The sequence below is a fragment of the Neovison vison genome, chromosome 5 (assembly GCF_020171115.1).
Source record: "Neovison vison isolate M4711 chromosome 5, ASM_NN_V1, whole genome shotgun sequence".
Classification (NCBI taxonomy): domain Eukaryota; kingdom Metazoa; phylum Chordata; class Mammalia; order Carnivora; family Mustelidae; genus Neogale; species Neogale vison.
Window position 1 is genome coordinate 161216663 of NC_058095.1, and position 21768 is coordinate 161238430.

At 43.8% G+C, this 21768-nt stretch overlaps 1 long non-coding RNA gene across 2 annotated transcripts; it reads left to right on the forward strand.

Annotated features, from left to right (window-relative positions):
- The first annotated feature begins 2493 nt into the window (after window positions 1-2493).
- LOC122907898 lies at window positions 2494-16991 on the forward strand. 2 transcript variants are annotated; one of them, XR_006384780.1, is made up of 4 exons: window positions 2494-2576; window positions 10996-11121; window positions 12171-12313; window positions 16936-16991. It is a non-coding gene; the product is annotated as an uncharacterized LOC122907898 (long non-coding RNA). The 2 variants fall into 2 exon arrangements; XR_006384779.1 differs by lacking the exon at window positions 16936-16991 and having other exon boundaries at window positions 12171-13133.
- Window positions 16992-21768: the final 4777 nt, after the last annotated feature.

Here is a 21768-nt window from a genome sequence, read left to right on the forward strand (position 1 = left end):
CTCCAGTTCCTCCCATGGAGTAGACTCCTTAGCACAGAAAAACCATGCTTCTCAGTTTTCTTCATCCCTATATATACACAGTACCGTGAGAACTCTCATGAAGGATGGTGCTTGCCCACTGGGCAACATCTAGACTCTCAGGAGGACAGAAACCTTTCATTGTCCCCATCATGCAGAAAAAAGTGATGAACAAGCCTGTGCATAAGCAAACAACATAAGTGTTTGAGACTCCATGCAGCAACTTACAAATAACCTACTCTTGTTCTCTCCTTCTCAAGGTCACAATATATAACAAGTTAAGATGAACTAAACTTCCAGCCGCACTGTTCTGTGTTTTTATGAAGGGATCATTAACCTTCGAAATAATCAGAGCAAGTGAAATGGATAAGCTCATTCATGAACATTAGCAGTGGTAACATGGACAGAATACAGTAGTGATGTGTGTGCACGTATGTGTACTCTTCCAGCAAAAACTAAGTTGGAGGGGTGCCTGGGTGGCTCAGTGGGTTAGAGCCTCTGCCTTTGGCTCAAGTCATGATCTTGGGGTCCTGGGATCGAGCCCCACATTTGGCCCTCTGCTCAGCAAGGAGCTTGTGTCCCTTCCTCTCTCTCTCTCTCTCTGCCTGCCTCTCTGCCTACTTGTGATCTCTGTCTGTAAATAAATAAATAAAATCTTTAAAAAAAATCCCAAAACAAAAACAAACAAACAAACAAACAAACAATAACAAGTTGGATTCCACAGTACGTAAGAAGCCAGACCTTACCTAATGGTAGTATTTTATCCTGTTTTGAGGGAAGGTTATGGTGGAAGCCTGAATGAGTCCACTTTGGATGAGAAATTATCTTGCCCTGGAGGAGAAAGGGGGCAAGAAGTCATCCCAGAAAACATGGAGAAGAGGCACCTGTATTATTACACCTGTATTATTACAACATCCAGATATTGCAGATAAATGTCTTGAAAAGAGTCAAAATTTATATGAAAACACATTTCCACAGTTATTGCAGATAAATGGCTTGAAAAGAGTCAAAATTTATATGAAAACATGTTTCCATATTTTGTATGTGGAGACACTTCTACTGTTTTTCAAGTGCAATGATCTGACAGTTGGCTGGGAGGGACATCTCCAGCCTGATCTTCTCTGAGAGTTGGTTCTAAGGATGAGGTGGCCTGAGTTACTATGGACGGCTTCCAGTGGTTGCTTCATGAATCCCAGCGCAAACAAATCATGAAGTTCACAGACCAAGGCTATCCATGCTCCCAGATGGAAACTGGTCCTCAGAATGAGCTCCCAGCAAGTGGGAAGCAGAGTTTTTCTCTCTTTTCTGCTGGAACATGTGCATTAACAGATTTAAGAGGGTGATTTAGCAGTGGTCTTAGGAAAGAGGTAGAGAAGCTAGTCTGATGGTCATTTCCCCTGCCTCCTGTCTGGTGACTTCAAAGAATCTGGAGAAGTCCAGCTCAGTCTTGACTATCAAACTCTGAAATGTGAGGAAAAAAATAATGACTAAGTCTGAATGAGTGTTTACTACATGGCAGATACTTTTCTGAGAGCTTTAGACCCGTTAACACTGAGCCATCTACTGGGCCCACTCCACATGGAAGAAAATTCAAGGTCACATCCAAATCACCACGTACAAGTCTCCGTGTAGACAGAGAACTTAGGTGTTAGGGATAGCCAACTGCCATCGCTTCAGATGGTTTCAAGAATTTTAGGAATTCATTTCCAATTAGAGATTCATAAAATCTAGATGTCTATGTTTAATGTGTTGATGAAAATAATACAAAGTTTCACAGCTTACTGTAAAGTAAATGACTACCTCAATCCTAGGAAATAGCTAAGTAGTAAGATAAATAAAACTCTTCATGGGAGGAATAAATTTCATATATGAGCAAAGTCAGGGATAATTCCAGCAGGCCTGAGGCTGACGCCACATGGGGTGGTGGCGGGGGAGGGGGGAGGTTTGGAATAGGATAGAAAGGCTAGGGGAGCCAGGGAGGGTCCTGTGAATTACGTAGGACTCTGAAGTCACTGGGATCAGTGTCTCACTTCGGATAAACAAGCCGCAATTCTTTGCAAGGTCCAGGCTGCCTCAGGGTTCCTGGAACGCTCGGTTTTATCGAAAGCCTTCCTAATCAGAGCAGCTATTACACAGTGAGGCTGGATTTGGGGGAGCAGACACAGGGCCTGGACAAACCTTGGCTGGGCTCTCATCCTGCGGGATGTAATCCCAGAACATAGGAAAACGGGCAGTTTCATACTGTTTCGTATCTCTGGGGTCCCCAGGGAGAAACGAATCAAAGGAAACAGCAGGAACCTGAAAATGTTTCGGCAATCTGAAAGCAGCCTGGAATTTACTCCCACATAGTTTACTCACCTGAAAGAGTTGCCCCTTAATCCCCACGTGGAAGGCTGCCCAACTCCGTTTGCAAAAACCTGCACGGAACAGGCTGCAGCTTGTCCTACCCTCTATTCCCAGCCAGCTCCCAGGTACCTTCATTCTCTCCTGGTGATCTCTCCCTGTGGCTTCAGCAGCCTTGCAAACAGAGCTCAGGAGATACAGAGTGGCCTGACCAGGTAAGTCTGCGTGGGCAAGGAAGGACAGAGGGACATGAGGGACTCCCCCAAAGCTCAGCAGGCTTCCCCCATGCATTTGCCTGACTCTGTTACTGGAAGGCTGCCAAGGGGCCAGGATGGTCTGGGCTTGTCAAGGGATTCCTTTTCCTGGGAGCGGGGGCTGGACGCCACCACCCAGACACTAAATCAGGAGAGAGGAGAAATCTTCCTAGCAATAAATCTCTAGAACAAGAGTTGAGAAACCTTCACTGCATTCTGCTCTTTCAATAGGGGAAAAAAATGATTTATAAGAACTAAATTAGGTAGGGCAAAAATTCTGTAAGATTGTTTTTCTACTCCTTATTTCTCCTGTGTTACCAAAAACAAATTCCTTTGATGTTTGGCAATTTCTTTGTTTCTCTGTTGTGTTCACTGTTGAGTTTTTGTTTTTGTTTTGTTAAGTTTTGGGAAAAAAAAAAAAAAACTCTCATGTATCAGATTTTAAAGTATAAAATCTGGTGTTTGAGATACCAAATGCTTCTGTTTTTAGGTACCACAAAACGCACAGATGTTTTGGAATATGCAATCCCAGTCTCCAGGACAGTTCTGCAAGAAAATATTAAACCCGGAGAATGATTGGGAAATCATGTTCGGTTCTTAGAATTGGGCAGTCACTCTACGGGAGGCCCATCTCTATTCTCCTCCCCAGTTACTGGGAGACTGCATGCTGGTGTTTGGCTACTCAGAGTCCTTGAGGTAGAGGACTGGGCGCAGTGTGGGTGCACATCCTTCTCCCCACCACCCCCTCCCAGCCTATCTCCTATTCGGCAACCAAGGAGAAAGAGGAGGTGGCTAAGTGAATTTGTGTTAGGGCAAAATTAACAAAGGCATAATTCACACAAAGGGAACAACGTATTGACAGGAGAGAGCATCCTAAAGGTTGATAACTAAATGTCTAGCCAGGGTAGATGAAAAGGTAGAGTTCCTGCACAACGCAGGGATTAATTAATCTAATTAGAGGACACAGATGACTGTCTCCTCTGTGCCACACTCAGCCAACCCTCCAGTCATCTTCTATCCCGGTCCAATAAAAATCTCACCATACTTTTGCAAAATTCAAGCTCTCCATTCTGGCACTATGGATTAAAAGGTTTTATTAACTATTCTGCCTTTACAGTAACCAATTAATGCTATATAAAATGCAAATCTTATAAAAGCAGCAATCAAGGCTTCCAGTCAAAAAAGAACATTAATACCTATTTCACATCTTCTTAAATATTTTATTCCCACTCTATTGCTTTTCAAACCATATAGCTCAGTAGTAAAATACAATTGGCTTACAGAACATTTTCCATATAGATATGTCGCTGACACACACTGTACCCAAAAACGATCAGAATAAAATAGATGGTATTTTAAGCTTTTATTATAAACTTGAATTAAGTTTTGCTTGGCTGTCATATAAAAGGTATTTGAAGTATTAACTGCATTGATCATGCATTTTTCACACCAAATATTATTTCATAAGAAATAATATCACATTAGGTCAAACCAATGGTTTTTACTCAACTGGTGTTCTATTTGGACATGCACTGAAATATTTATAGAGTCTAGCAGAAAAGGATAATATAACAGGTCTTGAAAAACTACACTATATCAGAGAGTCCATCTTTGCTAACACCTTGGGTGGGCTCTCATGAAATACAAGCTTCACTATTAAGTCTTAAAAGCTTTGAAGAAAATCCGGAATGAATTCTAGGTATTCAGACCAGCTTCAAATTACTTTTTTTTAAGATGAAGACTCAAACATATAAATAAATGGCATTTGGATAATGGACTGACATTACATGAATATATTAGAAGTTTAAAAATTGGAGATCAAATAATTATTTTCACTCCAAACAGCTCATGTGTGCACGGGTAGATTAATGGGACAGAGTCCTGACAGAGAGTTTTGCTAACTGTAAGTAAAATTGTATGTGTCAAAGATGACTGACCAAGATATCATCTTAATATCATCTATAATCTTTATTTAAAATGACTGAGAAAATTTTGGAGCAGTTAGACAATAAGTTCTTATGTCTTGTGAACCAAAAGATTTTTTTAAAAGTCAATAGAAGAAAAAAAAACCTGACAGGAAAATAGATTTTTTTTTTTTTAAGAGCATTTCATTTGGGGACTTAAAAAGAAGAGAAAAAAGTAATTTTAGGACTTCTGCAAGATCATTAGTTTATGAAAGTAACATAAAGGCAGCAGCATCAGTTTCTAATTCCTTGTTAAATTTGGGAGCTGTTTCCTTTGTTCTTTTCTGAATCTGGCAACTAATTCTGGAATTGCGACCACAAGAGGCCAACACAGGGCAGGCTGGCCCCTCGTGCCACCCAAGCACAGAGAACAAGATTCCCTTGGGGAAATTCTGAGGGAGAGAAAGCTCATTCGGGAGGCTTCCCTGGATGCCCTCTTTTCTCTGACGCCAGACATACCCGCTGCTCTGCCCCATCCTGTCCCCGAGTCATCTGTCCCATTTCCTCCACTCTTGGACTTCCAGGACCTTCTCCGTCCTGCTAAGATGAAGGTACACGATAGCCAGCAGGTCTGTGATGAGGGCTCAAGCGCAGACGTCGGCCGGCAGTATGGACACTCACTGCAGAGGAAGGAAGGTCTGAGAAGTGTATTCAGAACAAACCAGTGGAAAATTGGTGGAGTTTCCCAGGGCGCGTTTCCATGACCCCAGCGGCACCTGCCCTGCCACCCACCCCGTACAACCACATTCAGCCTCCTCCCAGAAACTTCCGGGGCAGCGGGGTGCTAAGTGAGAATCATGGAAGGTAGAGATGTGCCGTACAAGAAATCTGGGCTCCAAAGCCGTGCGCTACAAAGGTGCAGTCTTGGCTTTGCTGCATATGAGCTGTGTGGATTTTAGGTGTCATTTCTGTAGAAACCACAAACTGCCCTCTGCCTCTGAACAAAGACAGGAGCAAGCTTGGCCAAGGATAGGGACCCCATCTACACAGTACCTCACCAGCAGGTCAGACCTTTCCTGGACTAGACACTGAGCTAAGGAGACCCAGGAGAGCCTGGGTTCAGGGTGAGCCTGTGGGACGCACACACATGTCTGATGTGGACCACTCCACAGCAAGCAGACAACACTGTCTAGTTCAAGTAAATGGTGTTTGAGGCAGTTTTTCTTCCTTTTGGCCAACCCACAAAAAGTCAAGTCAGTCCCCAGGTCTCACACATGAGGACACAGAGAAAACAGGAAGGCAGGGACCTATTCCTTCGGCTAATAGACATGTGTGAAGGAGGGAAGTCTGGGGCTGGCATAGAAATGTATATTTAGGGTCCCTAAATGGATAGTTGTAGTGATGCGCACATAGGAGATGCTTCATAAAAGATCCTAACTGGTGGCGTTATGGAGGACTGGCCTGGATTCAGGAGCAGGGACTGCTACCTGTCAGCCCTGTGGGTCACCTTATGTAAGAGTTTTTCGATTTCTTATTTCTCAGATTAAACTTGCTGCACAGGATAAATATCTAGACACGTAGTCATCTACAGACCCCTGAAAATTGCCAGTTGCCCCACAAGGACTGGTCATCAGGCTAGGATTAAACAAACAAACAAACAAACAAAAACAACAACAAAATAAAAACAAAAAAAGAAACACTGCATGCATATCAAATTGGATCCTAGAAATCATCTACTCTGTCCAAACACACTTGTTATAGGATATCTCACACACACACACACACACCCCAAGGGAGGCAATGTCCACATATCCATAGTAAACTTTAAGTTAATACTGGATGCTTTTTTTTTTTTTTTTTTTAAGATAAGCACAGATTAGGTCTGAGTCTCCTCTTGCAAAAACAAAAAACCAACAACAACAAGAGTTCCGTTATGTAAATTCAAGGCAAGGAGCAAGACAGAAATTGCATGTGCCAACACTGGGAGATTCAGTGAAACAACCAGCCTTCGGTTATCTATATACCCTGGCATTAAACATGGCCCTGCTTATGTGCATCCTGCATGTTTTATTTATATCAAACATTGGGATATTATCCTCCCCCAACAACTGAACTACACTTGCCAATTCATTTCCAATTTGTAGATGACTGCAGTTCCCCAGTTTGTAGAATCTGGGTTTACCTACCTTTCTACAACCTGATTAGGTGGATGACTGCTGGCATTTTATTTATTTTTAGCTATTCCCAAAGCTTCAAGTATTTTAAATACTGTGGCAAAACAATAACGAAATGACTCTTCCAATAACCGATCGACTATTAAGTTCAACAATAGATCTTGACAAAGGAAAGTAACTCCTCTGAGTACATTGTTAGTGCCCCATGGATAACTGGCTTTCTGAAATCTTGTTACAGTTGGTCTCAGGTCTCAGGAAGATTTTGAAATCGGTGACTCCCTCTCTCCTGCAGAGTGGGTTTGTCATTCCAAATTCCTTGGCTCTGACCTAAGAGGACTTCCAAGCCAAAACCAACACATTCCTGATAATGGCATAGAGGGCCATTCCCACCTGAATGGAAAGTTTAGAATATCTGGGCCCAAATCCCCCCACTTTTCTACATGGAATTTGAACACAAGATCGTTAGACTGGGAAACAAGCCTCAGCAAAAACTATGCGTTTTTCCTGTGTTTCCTAACTAGGCTGTATTTTCACTTCGCTCTGTCCCCGTGTTAGTGGTTGAGTCTCATCGGTTGTGTCGGGCGGGCACATGCCCTCTGACTCTGCCACTCGGCAGTCACACACCTCCTTTACTGAAGAAACTGAAACAGCCAGAGGCCCACTGTGTGTGTCTAACCTCAGAAGAGAGGAGCAGCGGAGGTTTGGGGGTAACCAGTTTAAGCTCCATGCCAACTGTGAAGCTGACCAGCTGAGGAGAACCAGGGAGCTTATAGTGAAATTAAGGGGCCATGCCAGGGGGTCAGGCAGCACCGTCTTCTCCAGCCGAAAACACGGGCAACGCTTGCGGGTCGATTTAGGATTGTGTTAGGCGCCCAGCTCTCTTGACTCACCAGGCCGCGCTCTGAGAAGCAAATCTCTTGTCTCTCTAATGACATCTTCATGTGTGGGTCATCACACACTCTCAGGAGGTACCTCACCAATCACACCGATTGAAATGACTGAGGTTAGCTTTCTTGCGATGTCTGTGAATTGCGGTTTCCCTCAGACCCCCCTCGATGTGACTTTTACTATAACCTATAATGGATTTATCACTGAAAACCCAGCAACATCACGCCATATTTAACTATGCCTGCTTGGCAAGAGCAGTGAAGTGATCAGCACTTCCTTGTGAAACCAAATGAAAAACTGGTTTTACTTGGGGACGCCACAGGTGAAACCTCCTCCTGGGTTATCTGGCTGATTTCCCCTGAAAGGAAGATAAGGATAAAGAATGTCTGTATTCTTATAACCTACAAACCACAAAACCTCTCATTTGTGTTCCTACATAACTCTATCAAAATGGTTTCCTATACTTTGACTGCTTGGCTTTTAATAACCTACTCAGTTTCTTCAGCCACTCCCTTGAGTCTACGTACTGTTTTTATTAATAAAATTATGCATCTAAAATGTAAATAGAAGACCTAAGAAAAATAAGCCAACCCTAGAGACTCCAGAAGGAACCGATGCTGCCAACACCTCGACTTTAACCCATTGGAACTGATTTTGGATTTCTGGCCTCCAGAACTATAGGAGAATAAATCTGTGTTGTTTTCAATGAATACATTTGTGGGAAATCGCTACATCAAACAATAGGTTCCAATACATGCTTCTCTGTCCTATAAGTAATTAAAAAGAGCTCTTGTTAATTTGACATTTGTTGACACTTGAGATGTTCTTCTTTTATGAGGAACTCATTTATATTTCTATGCCTTTTTCTATTGTTACCCTTCTCTCATTGATACGGCTTGCAACTTTGATACACAGAATCTTTCTTGGATATACAAATATGGATGTGGGTTTGGAAGAAGTGGACATTGAGATTTTATATATATAAAAATATATATATGTAATCATCTCTCACTACATATTAATCTTTTCTTACAGAGTTTTGGTAAACAATAAATCTGAATTTATGATGTAGTTACTTTTTAATCAACCTGTTTCTTAATGATTAAGATTATTAAGAAAATAGGGATGCCTGGGTGACTCAGTGGTTTAAAGCCTCTGCCTTTGGCTCAGGTCATGATCTCAAGGTCCTGGGATCAAGCCCCGCATTGGGCTCTCTGCTCAGCCCGGAGCCTGCTTCCCTCTCTCTCTCTCTCTGCCTGCCTCTCTGCCTACTTGTGATCTCTCTCCATCAAATAAATAAATAAAATCTTAAAAAAAAAAGAATATTAAAAAAATAATCTCCTGTTTTGAAACCGTGAAGATATGCTCCAATATCATATTCTGAGGGTTTTCCAGTTTTTTATTACATTTATGTATTTTATACAACTGGGATTGATTTTGGCTGGGTTGAACTGTGTGAATATTATTTTTCTTCATACAAACAAACGATTTTCTCAACACTACTTGCTGAAAATCTAGTTGTCTTCTATTTCTGCCGTGTCACTTCTTGGTGTGTATATGTTTTTTTCCACTGACCTAATTCTATATCCCTAGCCCAATCCTACATTGTCTTCATTGCTGCAGTCTTATAATAATTCATGATATTTATTAAATTTATCCTCTCACTTGGTTCTTCTGTATTTTGAATAGCTTAGCTATTCTTAGCCTTTTGCAGTTTTATACAAATTTTAGATTTGGCTTATTAAGTTCTACTGAAAACATGTCTGGGTTTTCATTGGACTACATTGAATGTGTCATTCAATCTGGAAAATTTAATATCTTTGAAACACTGAGCCTATCTAAGCTGTACAGATATGGACTATCTTCCCAGGTAAGTAAGTCATCATTAATGTCTGTCAATGAAGCTTTATTATTTCTTCTATAAACAACTTTCAACTCTCAGTTCTGTTGTTGGATTTATTCCTATGTGATATATTTGATGCTATAGTAAATGGTGTCTTCATTTTAAAAATTTAGTAGTATCTAAATTTTCATTTAATAAAATCCTATACTTAACTTTATGCTTAATTTTGAACAATAAATTCCTATCCTAATGCTCTCAGTAGGTTCCAGAACTGCAATCACATCAAGTGCAAAGTCATGTTATTACAAGATTAATCCAGTGACTGATAGACCCAGCAGCTCTGGAGGTGAAGGACTCAAGGAATCAAAGCCAATTGCCTGTTCCATTTTATCTAAATCTGCATTAGCACTAGAGTTCCCTGTATCATTAAAACACTGCAAAAGTTTTTGCCATGCAAGGAAAAAACAGACACCCAGTTTACATCAATGCACACAGAGTAAACTGGTGATTTTGAATTGAAATTTTCACACATAAAGAAATGTAAGTCTCAAAAGCAATGAGATTCTATTGTTCACCTTACAATGATAAAGGGTGGCAAGAATATAGAAAAACAAACCCTTTTATGCCCTGCTGCCAGTTTTATAAATGGGTATGCACTTTTGGAGAACAATTTAGCAATTGCTATCACGATGTAGTCTGCTTCTACCTGCTGTCTCATCAATTCTACCATGTAGTTGAAGGGTTTCGTCCACACACGTCCTTGTACAGCTGTATGAAACATGCTAATACAGCTGAGGGCAAGGCAGAAATAAAAAAGAATATATAAAGAATGCTCCCATGAGCATTTTTTTAAACGATTAGTTACATAATAGATACTAGTGCATTATGTTTCCCCAGAGGAGAAGAACCGATAGGATGAATTGGTGAAAACATCTGTACATTCATAGAAATTTTCTATAATGAAACAGTGTCCAGTGAAAGTTGCTTCAAGTGAAGGCAAACTATGGAAGACAGTTGACTTGATTTTATCATTTACTCTCCTGTGATATTTTCATTTTTAAACCATGTACATGGGTTACTTCTTCAACAGCTAAAATATTAAATCCCATAAGTGATTAACATGAAATTACTCAGAACTTCTCTCATTAATCCCATTTCCTCCGCTCTGTCTCCCACCACTACCTCCCAGAGCTTCAGCTTCTCCGTATGTGCCATTTCTTGGCTAAACCTAGATTTTCACAGGAGGGAGGATTTTGGATCACCACTTGTTTGTGTTTATGTGTCTTCTACTGCAACTCTGGGCACAAGATCTGGTGTTTTTCTTTCACACATCCAGCAAAATGTTCTAGTTGACTCTGGTTGAGCATCAGAGTTACACCTGCAAGCACCTAATAGAACTAAATTCTGGAAATTCTATGGCCCAGAAACCCCAACTTCCAAAGAAAGCCACAGCGCTCATTAGACTTTGTCTGTATTTAAGACTCTCAGTTTAGTGCACACCTAACTTTATGTCTACCGTACACATTCCAAATCTCCAGTGCTATTTTAATCCCCTATTTTCTCCAATACAGCCATCTACTCACCAGCTGACTGTCCCCCCCCCCCTTTGGAATGATCATTTATTGAGTGTATACTAAACGGCAAGTCATTTCCAGAAACCTTCTATGAACAAGGTCTAATCTTCACAGCTCCACCAGGTGAGTATCTTCGCTGCTGTTTGTAGATGGGGAAGCTGAAACAGAGAGGTTGAGTTGACTTGTCCAAGTTGGCACCACCAGGAGGTGGCTACAGGAGATCCCGTTCTGCCCGACTCCTGGGTCCTGTGCATTTTCTGCTCCACCCTGCTGCCGGTCCTGAGGTCTGTGCCACCACAATAGCCTGCTAGGGTCACATTTCTCTGATGCACCTGGCTCTGGCTGCCCTCTGGGTCCCTTTTTTGCCTTCTACCTCTTGAAAAGTACAGTTGTCAAGGGCAGAACTCCCTCTGAGGTCAAATTCTTCTGTCTCCTGGGTCTATAGGCAAAATAATTTATATTCTGTTTTGAGACAGCAACTTCTGAAATCTATATGTTCTTGCTAACATATCTATTTTTCTACTAGTTCAGACTTTCTCAACCTCAGTTCTAACAGCATCTTGGATGAGGGAACTTTGTATGGGGGGCTGGGGACGTAGCCGGTGCACTGTAGGGATGTTTACCCACCAGATTCCAGGAGCACCCCCTGCTCCCAGTTGTGACAACCAAAATGTTCCCAGGCATTCCAAAATATCCTCAGGGGATGTGTATTAAATGGCCCCACTTGAGAACCATTGAATTCTGACTGGATATCCTGCCAGCTCCTAAAACTCTATTTGGCTTTCCTCCAGGAAGTCTCCCCCCGAACATCTCCACTTTAATTCCTAATTTGTATCAGTGGATCTAATTTACCTCAGTCATTCACACTCGAAACCTCTCTACCATCCATGTCTACTTCAGCCTCCACCTCCAAACAATCACTAAAATACACGACATTGACTTCAAATCCCAAGTCTCTCATTTCCAGTTTCTCCCCCTGGTGCTGGTCTTCATTCCCTCACACTAATTCCCGACCTTTAATCCATCCTAGCCAATGACATCGGATAAAGCTTTCTCAGAGTAACTCACATTATGCTTTTTTTTTTTTTTTTTTTTTTTTTTTTTATCAGAACCATCAGCTCCTCCCTATCAGAAGCTCAGTTACGTATCAATTGCTCACCCTTGCCTTTCAGGGTCTCCACCATATGGTACCACCTCCCTTTCCAGCCTCGTTTCACACATCTCCTCTACAAGCACCAACATGGCTGCTGATTGCTCATCAGAAATGGTCTGTGCATATGGCCCGATGCCTTCTACTCAGCTGTCACCTCAGTTGGTGAGTCCTCCTCCACAATTTTCCCTGAAAAAAAGGCTGTTTTACAAGGACAGTATGAAATCCTACACTATTCACAAATCATTCTATGGTTGACCCAACAGCATGTGTTCGCTTTCTCCTGAGTCCTTTTAACTGTTCATACTACTTCTCTCCTCTCCCTCGTCCGTTGTCCCGATGTCGTCTTTGTGGTGGTAACAGTGTCTTCCCTGCCAGTCTGCAGCCTCACTGATGGCAGAGACTGGGTCATGATCTTCATACACCCTACGGCACCCAGCACAGCCGTACACTTCAGATGTCCTTGGTTACTCATCCAAATGAGTAACGAAAGAGCACTTACTCGCCTACCATCTTAAGCCAGTTCCTCACCACCCCTTGCTTAAGGAATTGGTCTCTCACCTGGCTTGCTGACTCACTCCTCCCCACCCCATTCTCTGCCTGCTACGAAAGTCACCTTTCCAATCACAAGTCTGAGCAGGGCAGAGACAAACTCCTTTGTGTGGTGTACAAAACCCTCTGTGTTCTGGCTACCCTGTTTTGTCTCTGTAGTCCTACCTCTAATCACTCTCTTGTGACATGTTGGTGAGGTTCCAGTTCCAGCTGTCCTGCAAGGCTTCTTGCCCCATGGGTTCTATACCTTTGCTCACACCAGTCCTTCTTCCGAGAAGCCAACCACATCCACCTGCAGCACCTGTTCCCTCATCACTGTGGGGAAAGCCCCTGCCCTCCCAATGAGCCTCTCCCTTCTTTAGACACCCACCAAACCCTTGTTTCTATCATAGCTCCTAGAATACTTTGCTGTGCTTACTTTTTTACATGCCTAAACCCAACTACCCCTTGATATGTACATAGACAAGGTACAAGGTGTTTTATCAAATTTTGCATTACTTCTTTTTTTAAGATTTTGCTCATTATTTGACACACACACAGAGAAAGAGAGAGAGCACAAGCAGGGGGAGCAGCAGAGGGAGAGGGAGAAACAGGCTCCCCCTGAGCAGGGACCCCAATGTGGGACTCAATCCCAGGAACCTGGGATCATGACCTGAGACCAAGGCAGATGTTTAACCAACTGAGCCACACAGGCACCCCGAATTTTACATTCCTGATACCCAAAGGTGAAGTTAACAAAGACCACCTTGCTGGAAGACTGAATAGATGAATCTAAACCGGAAAATCGGTCTATTCTAATTATTGATTAGAAGACTAAGAAGTCAATGTGTAAAGTGCCACTTCCCACGAAGGTATTTTGTAAGACCTAAATATCTGACATCATTGAGAGAAGAGAGAAGCTGAATGAGTCAATTTTCTGGTTTGTTGCCCTTGGTCAGGTTTGTATTTTAAAAATTCTAAACTTCATTATATATGTCCGTGGCTTGATCCACAGATCAACAGGAACAATTTTCCTGTCTCTGTATTGGAGTCATTGTTATCAAAATAAATTTCTATGTGGGTTTACCTAATTTACACCCACAGATACCACAAGAGAATAACTCCTACTGAGAAGAACCAGAACATCTGCCTTTCCCTCTATTTCCTGCTTTGCTAGCAGCTATGACTTCTCACCCTGTTAAGGCATCTACTTTAGGCACTCCTCAGCTCCTTCAATTACTTCTTGACCCTCACCTCTCATCCACATCTATCTTCTGACCCAGCAGAGTTGTTAGGACACACCAGAAAAGCAAATGTGTAAATCACATACCTAATTCAGACATTTCACAATTGATACAAGCCTGAGATTACTCTATTTCTGTCCCTGGAGAAAAAAAAAAAAAATGTGTGGGCTTCATGGTTGCTGATCCCCATGTGTTGCAATGGCTTTGTACGTGAATTTCTGTGCCTGGGCGCCAGTCCCAGTCCTTGAAGTTACCCACAGCCTGACCACCAGAGGTTCCTCTGCTGCTGGAAGCAGGTGGCCAGACACAACGAACAGAGGTTGCTTTATGTTTACATTTCGTGTTCTGATCGTAAGGAGCTGGAAACAAGAAAATAGAAGAGCAAGCCTCAGGTTCCACATGCCCAAGTGAAAGGATGTAAAAACTGAAATAAAAGCAAAGATGTTGCAATAAAAAAAGAAAAAAAAAAGAATTTTAAAATAGCACAGAAAAGAAGTGAACAGATTGGAGAAGATCAAGAATCTATAAAGAGATATAGAAGAGTTACATATAATAGAATATAAGTTTATACTTATAATTGAAGAGATAAAAATTTACCCTAATCATCTTTGAGAGGACAGAATAAGATACTTGGAATTAAGGCACACAATGTGGCATGCTTAAGAAAATAATTTGCTTGCTAAGAAGAGGAAATATAAGTTCACAGGAAGGGATCTACCCCTAGAGAAGAACGTGGCAAAGTCAAGAATGGAAGGAGTCATGGCAGCCCCCACGTCCAGATGGTAAGAAGGAACATTCCCTGGGTGTGTACTCTGTGGCAGGGCCCAGAGTATTTTCTATATATTTTATCTTTTAACCTTCTCAGTAACTTTTGAGATACTCCCAAATATTTTGCTTAATTAAAGATGAGAAACTTGAGTGGTTCTATTATCTATTGCTGCAAGAACCCTGCAAACAAATGTCCACAAAATCTCAGTGGCATAGAACACTAATTACATACTCAGGAGCAATCAATGTCATGGTGATCTGGCCTGGGTTTCCGCCCCACCCACCCACGCCCACCCCCACGCACCTCAGCTGTACCTGCTCAAGTGTATATGGCCAAATGCAGGTAAGCTAGTCACCTGTGTTTGGTGGTAGGCTGGCTGGGAGCTGTTGTAAGATAGCCTCAGCTAGATCCGGAGCAATGTGTATGGGATCCACACATTCCGGTCTTCAACAGGCTACCTCAGGTGTGTCCTCCCTGAGCCAAGGGCAGAGAGCAAAAACCCAAGTAGGAAAGTGCAGGTTACTTTTTGAGTTTCTGCTGGCATTCTGGTAGCCCAAGACGTTCACCTAGCAAGGCCCAGAGTCAGAGTGGGCACAAAAAGCAAAGTCATCTCTCCAAGAATGTTGCCAGAGCGTGGACTTAAGAATGGTTCCCTGATGCAATCAGTCCTCCACACTGTAGATGAGATGTACTGAGTCATCTGCCAAAGGGTGCCAGTTGCTAGGAGCCTGGGTTCCAACTAGACCTATTGGACTCTAGGACCTGCCTTTTGTTCGTTGCAGTAGACAGAGCACCCATAATGGGTCAGACTCAGAACCCACAAGTCAATTAGCAAAAGTCGTGCCCACAAAGATAAGGAGACACCCCAACTTTAAGGAGATGTAGTAGAAAGTCCAATTAAAGCAAACAAACAAACCTAACAAAGCCAAAGAAATCAAAACCAAGGTAAGATTATAGGGATAAAGACACCATGAACCCAGATGTTCTAAAGCACAGGCCTTGAAAGTTTGCAAAAAAAAAAAACAAAAGCCAAAAGTCATCTCGCTAGGAAGGAAAAGCTTTCCATGGAAGGAAGAAAAGGAGAAACAGGGGTCAATAGTGAAAATTTCGGTTTGCCGCATTTACATTTCAAGTGTTATTAATGTCTTATGCCTGGATATGTTTTAAAAGTTTCCCCCCCAACTTTGAGGTATAAGTGACAAGTAAAGTCATATGATATTTCAAGCGTAGAATAGGATGATTTGCTATACACTGAAAGAAATTCTCCCCTCCATTGAGTCAACACTGGATTTTATTTTTGCTTGAAGTCTCAGAAGTTTGCATTTATAAGTCAATTGCCTAATACAAATGTTATACAATAGAACTTTCCAAAATTTGCTAACAAAATGCATCTCACAAATTCTCTTTAGAAATTTGGGGAATTATTCATATTCACAGAGCCTACCATCTTTCTTGAACAAACTAGACTGGCCATTAACCTTCTGGGTCACCTTCTGTTTCTAGAATTTTACAGGACTTTAAAGGCAACATGATAGCAGAGGAAAATAGGCTTGATGACTACTTTCTTAAAAGTAGTTCTGATTGTCCATTAGAGTGGTAATCAGACCTGAATGGCATTAAAAGCCAGCAAAGACATCTTTAGTGTTAATTTATCTAAAATAGATCCTTTTTGAAGGAACCTATGTGAGATTATTGCCACCCACATTCAGATTCAACATAGAATAAAGGAGACAGGGAACATTTTCTATAGCTGATGAGTGACTCAATTTAATTTTATCCCGTGGCTAACTTTTAACTCAGCATCTCCCCTGACAAAACCATTTTCATTACTGGGCTCATCTGAATGTCACAACGACATTCAGGAGTATTAGGGTCACCATCACTCCAGCCTACTGGCCCTGCTGTTCTGACTTTTTGCCTTCAAAGTCTCTGACGTTTTCTTATCGGGTAAATTAGAGGCCACACAGGAAAGTTAGATTCTTTCTTCTTTGAGGAAACTGCTCAGGACAGACAGGAATGTTGCCTGTTAATAGGATCAGTGCTGGAGAAAGCCCTACTCTACAGCAGGGGATGCCAAGCTTCTCCTGTTACCATGGCAGCCATTCCCACCAAACTTGTCCACACGTATCTTTGTCATATCACCATTAGTAATCATAGTAGGAACAGTAACAGTTAACCATGGTTTGAACGCTAAATTGGGCACCATCCCCACATTGTCTTATTTATTCCTATCTCCTTTGCAGAAACCATCGTTACGGCTACTTTTCAAACAAGGAAAATAAAATTGAAAGTGATTGAATAATCGCTCCAAGCCAGGGCCTGGCTGAGATTGTTGTCGATTTTAAGCTATTGCTCTTTCTCCTATGTGAGTCTAGGCTTTTCCTTATTTTTACACTGTAACCTTGGAAAATAGAGCCATAGGTCAAGAAGGTCCGAATGCTAGGGGGCTTCAGGGGCGGTGTACTCGCTCCTACAACCTGTAAGAAGTCAGACAAACTCCTCGGTGCAGCAGAAGCTGGACGACCAGGGACTCCATTCTGGTTCTACTTAATTACGTGATCTTGCCCCGCTGGTGTCCCCATTTCTACAAATGAGATTACCGTCTTTGCCCTGCCCATTTCTCAGGATATTTTGTGAGGCCCAATGGGGATAAAGTAGGTGAAAGTCCTTTGCAAACTGTAAAGCAATGCACATATGCTGTTGTGATTTCTGCCTTATGAATCTCCTGCCTGGGCCTCAGAGCAGCTGTATCATGTTCTGTTTCCAGAAAGGATGCATAGCTGGGCAGTCAGGCTAATATTATTCCACCTTTAACTAGATTACCCTCCCGCTGACCCTCTGCTCCTTTCCCATGCATGTTGATTTATCTTTTAAAAGCAAAACAATATGTTCTGGCCACTTCCCTCCTTCGACTGCACTTGTCACTCTGTGCTTGCCAGTTGTGTGTGTGTGTGTGTGTGTAACAGGACTCAAAGAACGGAAACCAATGCACACATCACCGTCAATTAACATGTACATACAGCTCTTGCGAGTGATTTTTTTTTCTCCCTCCCCTACAAAACACAAAAGGCATTTTCCTTCCCCAACTTTTTCTAAGCCTTCTGCTCAGTGATGCAGAGATTCTGTACCTAGGAGCAAGCTGTGACTGTTCAAGCGATGGTGCTTTTAAAAATTATTAGTGCTGTCCCCAGGGTCTCGGGGAGACATTCCACAAATTCTGTTTACCCTAAAGCTATCTTGGTTAGAGACTATCTTTGATCTAATGCAACCCAAAGAGAACCACCTCTGACCCCAACTGAGGAAAATTATAGGGTGACCACCTATCCTGATTAGCCAAGGACTGACCCATTCTTATTTATTCTTTTTACATTTTTAAGATTTTATTTATTTATTTGGCAGAGAGAGAGAGAGAGATCACAAGTAGGCAGAGAGGAAGGGAAGCAAGCTCCCTGCTGAGCAGAGGGCGCAATGCGGGGCTTGATCCCAGGACCCTGAGATCACGACTTGAGCGGAAGGCAGAGGCTTAACCCACTGAGCCTCCCAGGCGCCCCTAGCCCATTTTTAACACTAAAAGTCTCCCAAAGCAGCAAACCCAGCCCTGCCCACACAGGATGGTCAGGGCCCAGAATGTGGGGCAACCTGCCTCCTGCACCAGCCCTTTGCCCCTCTGTATATCTCAGGCTCCAAGCACAGTGAGTAATTTCCTCATAACCAACTTGCCTGAAGCCTTTCTGGAACAGTATTTTAAAAAAATAGGGAGTGACCGGGTGGCTCCGTTGGTTAAGTGTCCACCTTGCGCTCAGGTCCTGAGCCCAGAGTCCTGGGATCCGGCCCCCCATCGGGCTCCCTGCTCAGCCAGGAGGCTGCTTCTCCCTCCGCCTGCTGCTCCCCCTGCTTACTTTATTTTTGCTCTCACAAAACACTTCGTCCCCCAGAAGCTGGGCCGAGCTGCAGGGTCCCACCTAAAGAACACCTGCCCCGGGGCTGCCGCCCGCTTCCTCCAAAGTCACCCTGGGCCGCCGGCGGCCTATTCTGCATTCCCGCCTCCCGAGAAGCGATCAGCTGGTGTTCGTGTGTGCGGCTCTCCCGGAACAACGAAGCAGAGATGTTTGTCATCCACGACGCACAGCTGCAAGAAGTGTGTGGGAGCGATAACTGGGGGGCGCCCAGCGAGGGGAGGAAGGGGGGTCGGTTTGCAGCGAGGAGCCCGCGGCCCCCGGAGGAAACGGAGCCCCGCGGGCTGCCGGCCCAGGGCCACCCCGCGCGCCCGCGTCCCCGCCCGGTGCCGCGCGCAGGTCCCGTCCCGCAGGCCCCCCGCCGGGCCGCTCCCACCTGCCGGGCAGCTGGAGGCCGCCGGGGGTGGGGGTGGGGGGGGCGCTGCGCTGGGGCTTCCAGGCGGCCCCCCGCTCCGAGGGGCCGAGCGCCTGGAACCCCGGGCAGGGCCTCTGGCGGCGGGGCTTGGACGCCCGGTGCCCCGGCCGGGGGCCGCTGCCAGGACTCGCCTCCGGCAGAAGCGCGAGGGCGGCGGGATGGGGCAGCCGCGCTGCCCGCGTTTGATCCTCGGCCCCCGCCCTCCTCCTCCGAGCCCTCCCGGAGCCGGTGGGAACGCGGGAGGCTCCGGAAACAAAGCCGCGTTGATGCGCTCCCCTGAGAAAGGCGGGCTCCGGCCTCATCCCCGCTCCGGGACGGTCCCCCGGGGGTTTCAGTCCCAGCCCAGGCATGGACGTCCCTAGGCCATCCAGTTAAAGTTCACAGCTTCAAGATAATGCCCCACTATTTTCAAATATTGTAAGTTGTGTCTTAAGAAAGAAAGAAAGAAAGCAAGCAGCAGACGATGCTAAAGGCCACAGCTTGAGGATGAAGAGCTTCATCGACTTCGTTCTGCAAACATACACAAAGCAAAATCTGAAAACAACATTTCCAGGGGGAGGAGGGAGGCAGCGGGAGCAGGCAGTGCAGGGGTGTGGCGGGCAGGAGTCATAGCCTTAAAGGGAGAAGAAAGGAGGAGATCGGAGCTGAGTTCCTTTTGAGGGGAAGAAGTAGAGTCCAGGGCCTTAACTATAAACAGGCAGATCCTGGCAGGTTCCTGGATCTTAAGCAGAGCACAGCAGATCACAAGTAGGAAGAGTTCTCTGCAGGTCACAGAAGGCTCTGGAGATCCTGAGGGGGCATCATTGCTGCAAGGCTGCAGACACTGCCTGAGGGTCTATTTTTGTCCCTACATCAGGGATAACGTTTGCACCATTGATATTTGGAACTGTATTAGTCACGGACTGTCTTAGTCAGCCGGGGTAGCTATAACCCAGTACCATGGACTCAGTGGCTTAAACAAGCATTTGTTTCTCACAGTTCTGGAGGTTGGAAGTCCAAGATCAAGGTGGTGGCAGAGTTGTTCTTTGGGAGGGCCCACTTCCTGGGGTGCACATAGCTGTCTTCTTGCTATGTGCTAATGTAGCAGAGAGAAGCCATCTCTCTGTGCCTCTTTTCATAAGTGCACCAACGTCATTCACGAGGGATCCATCCTCATGACCTAATTACCTCCCAAAGTTCCCAAAAGCCAAAGGCCATTACACTGAGGACGTAGACTTCAACATCAGAACTGGGGGGGGGGGGGCACACATCATCGGGTCCCCCAGGTTAAGAGGACTATTAAGCAAACACACAGAGAGACGCACCAGGAATCCCACTAGTTCCTCACTCCGGGTAGAGTCAATCTCAGTTTTTGCTCTTAAAGCCTCCAGCTGAGTGGATACGGCCCACCCACATGATAGAGAATAACCTGGTTTGAAGTCAACTGATTGTAGATACCAGCCACATCTACCGAATGCCTTCACGTCAACACCCAGACCGGTTACATAATTGGGTCCGTAGCCCAGCCCAGCTCATTCAATGAATCATCCTAATTCTTCCTTGAGGGAGTCTGTCTTGCAGGATGTTTAGGAGTTTTCCTGTCTGATACTTGGTAGATAGCCATCAGCAACTTCCTCTGCCCCCACTTGTGACAAAAATGTATCCAGGTATTGCCAAAAGTCCCTCGAGAGCCAGTTTTCCAGGCCACGAGGTAAGGAACTTGGATTTCAGGTGTCTTCCTAGCAACAGTCTGCATTATGGGCAGTTTGAGGGACAGAACCTAGGTAGGAAAGCTTGTGTTTTCAGAATCCTGTTTTTTCACTCAGACGCTATTTTAACGCCTTGAAGTTAAGGAGTTAATTAATATTCCTGTAAGTCTGCAGTGGGCAGGATATTTAAACCTTTGGGTGGGAACAGTCAAAGCAGCGAGTTCCTCCCTCAGGTGCTGCCTTGAACCACTGGAGTGACAATGGCTTTCACCTTGGGTTAAACATGAACCAATGTAACCAAAGGTGAAATCTGTCCCAGAGTTCTCAGTTTACCTGTTCAAGCTGGGTCCTAGACTCAAAAAGGACCCCTACTGTAAATTCTGGAAGCATATAATGTCACAATTTTGATATTTCATTGAACAGAATATTTTTACTTACCGAATACATAAAAATAGCTTTGAGCTTGATATAGATGAAGGCAATTTGACAAACATTCACTTATCCTAAATTATAGAAAATTTTCCTTTTTTTGGTATGTTGCTATTAACAGATTTTTAAACGTACCCTTCTAATGTAAAAAAAAAAAAAAAAAAAAAATGTCCTGTGCTCTTCCAACCATCTGGTGTGAAATGACACATGGGTGGCAAACTGCTATTTTAAGCACTGAATGCATTATCTATAAGCAAGCATGATTATCTCCTGCATTGTAAATCTCCTGCTGTGCCACAGTAATTCCAGTATTTTCCTGGCCATGCACAACTGTATAGTATCTTACAAGCAGTCTACATACATTAAAAAGGAGGTGGGGGGGAGCAGAGGTCTTTTTAATGGGGCTTTAACCACAAAGTTCTGGTACCTGGATTTGGAAATAAAGACTCCAAAATGCTGATAAACCATTGTTTGAAATGGAGACATACATATTTATTTAGTTGCTTCAAGCAAGGTAAGGAAAAACAACCAATTTAGAATTTTGACCCATTAAGCATCATGGCAGGATATGGAAATTTCTCTTTGGCA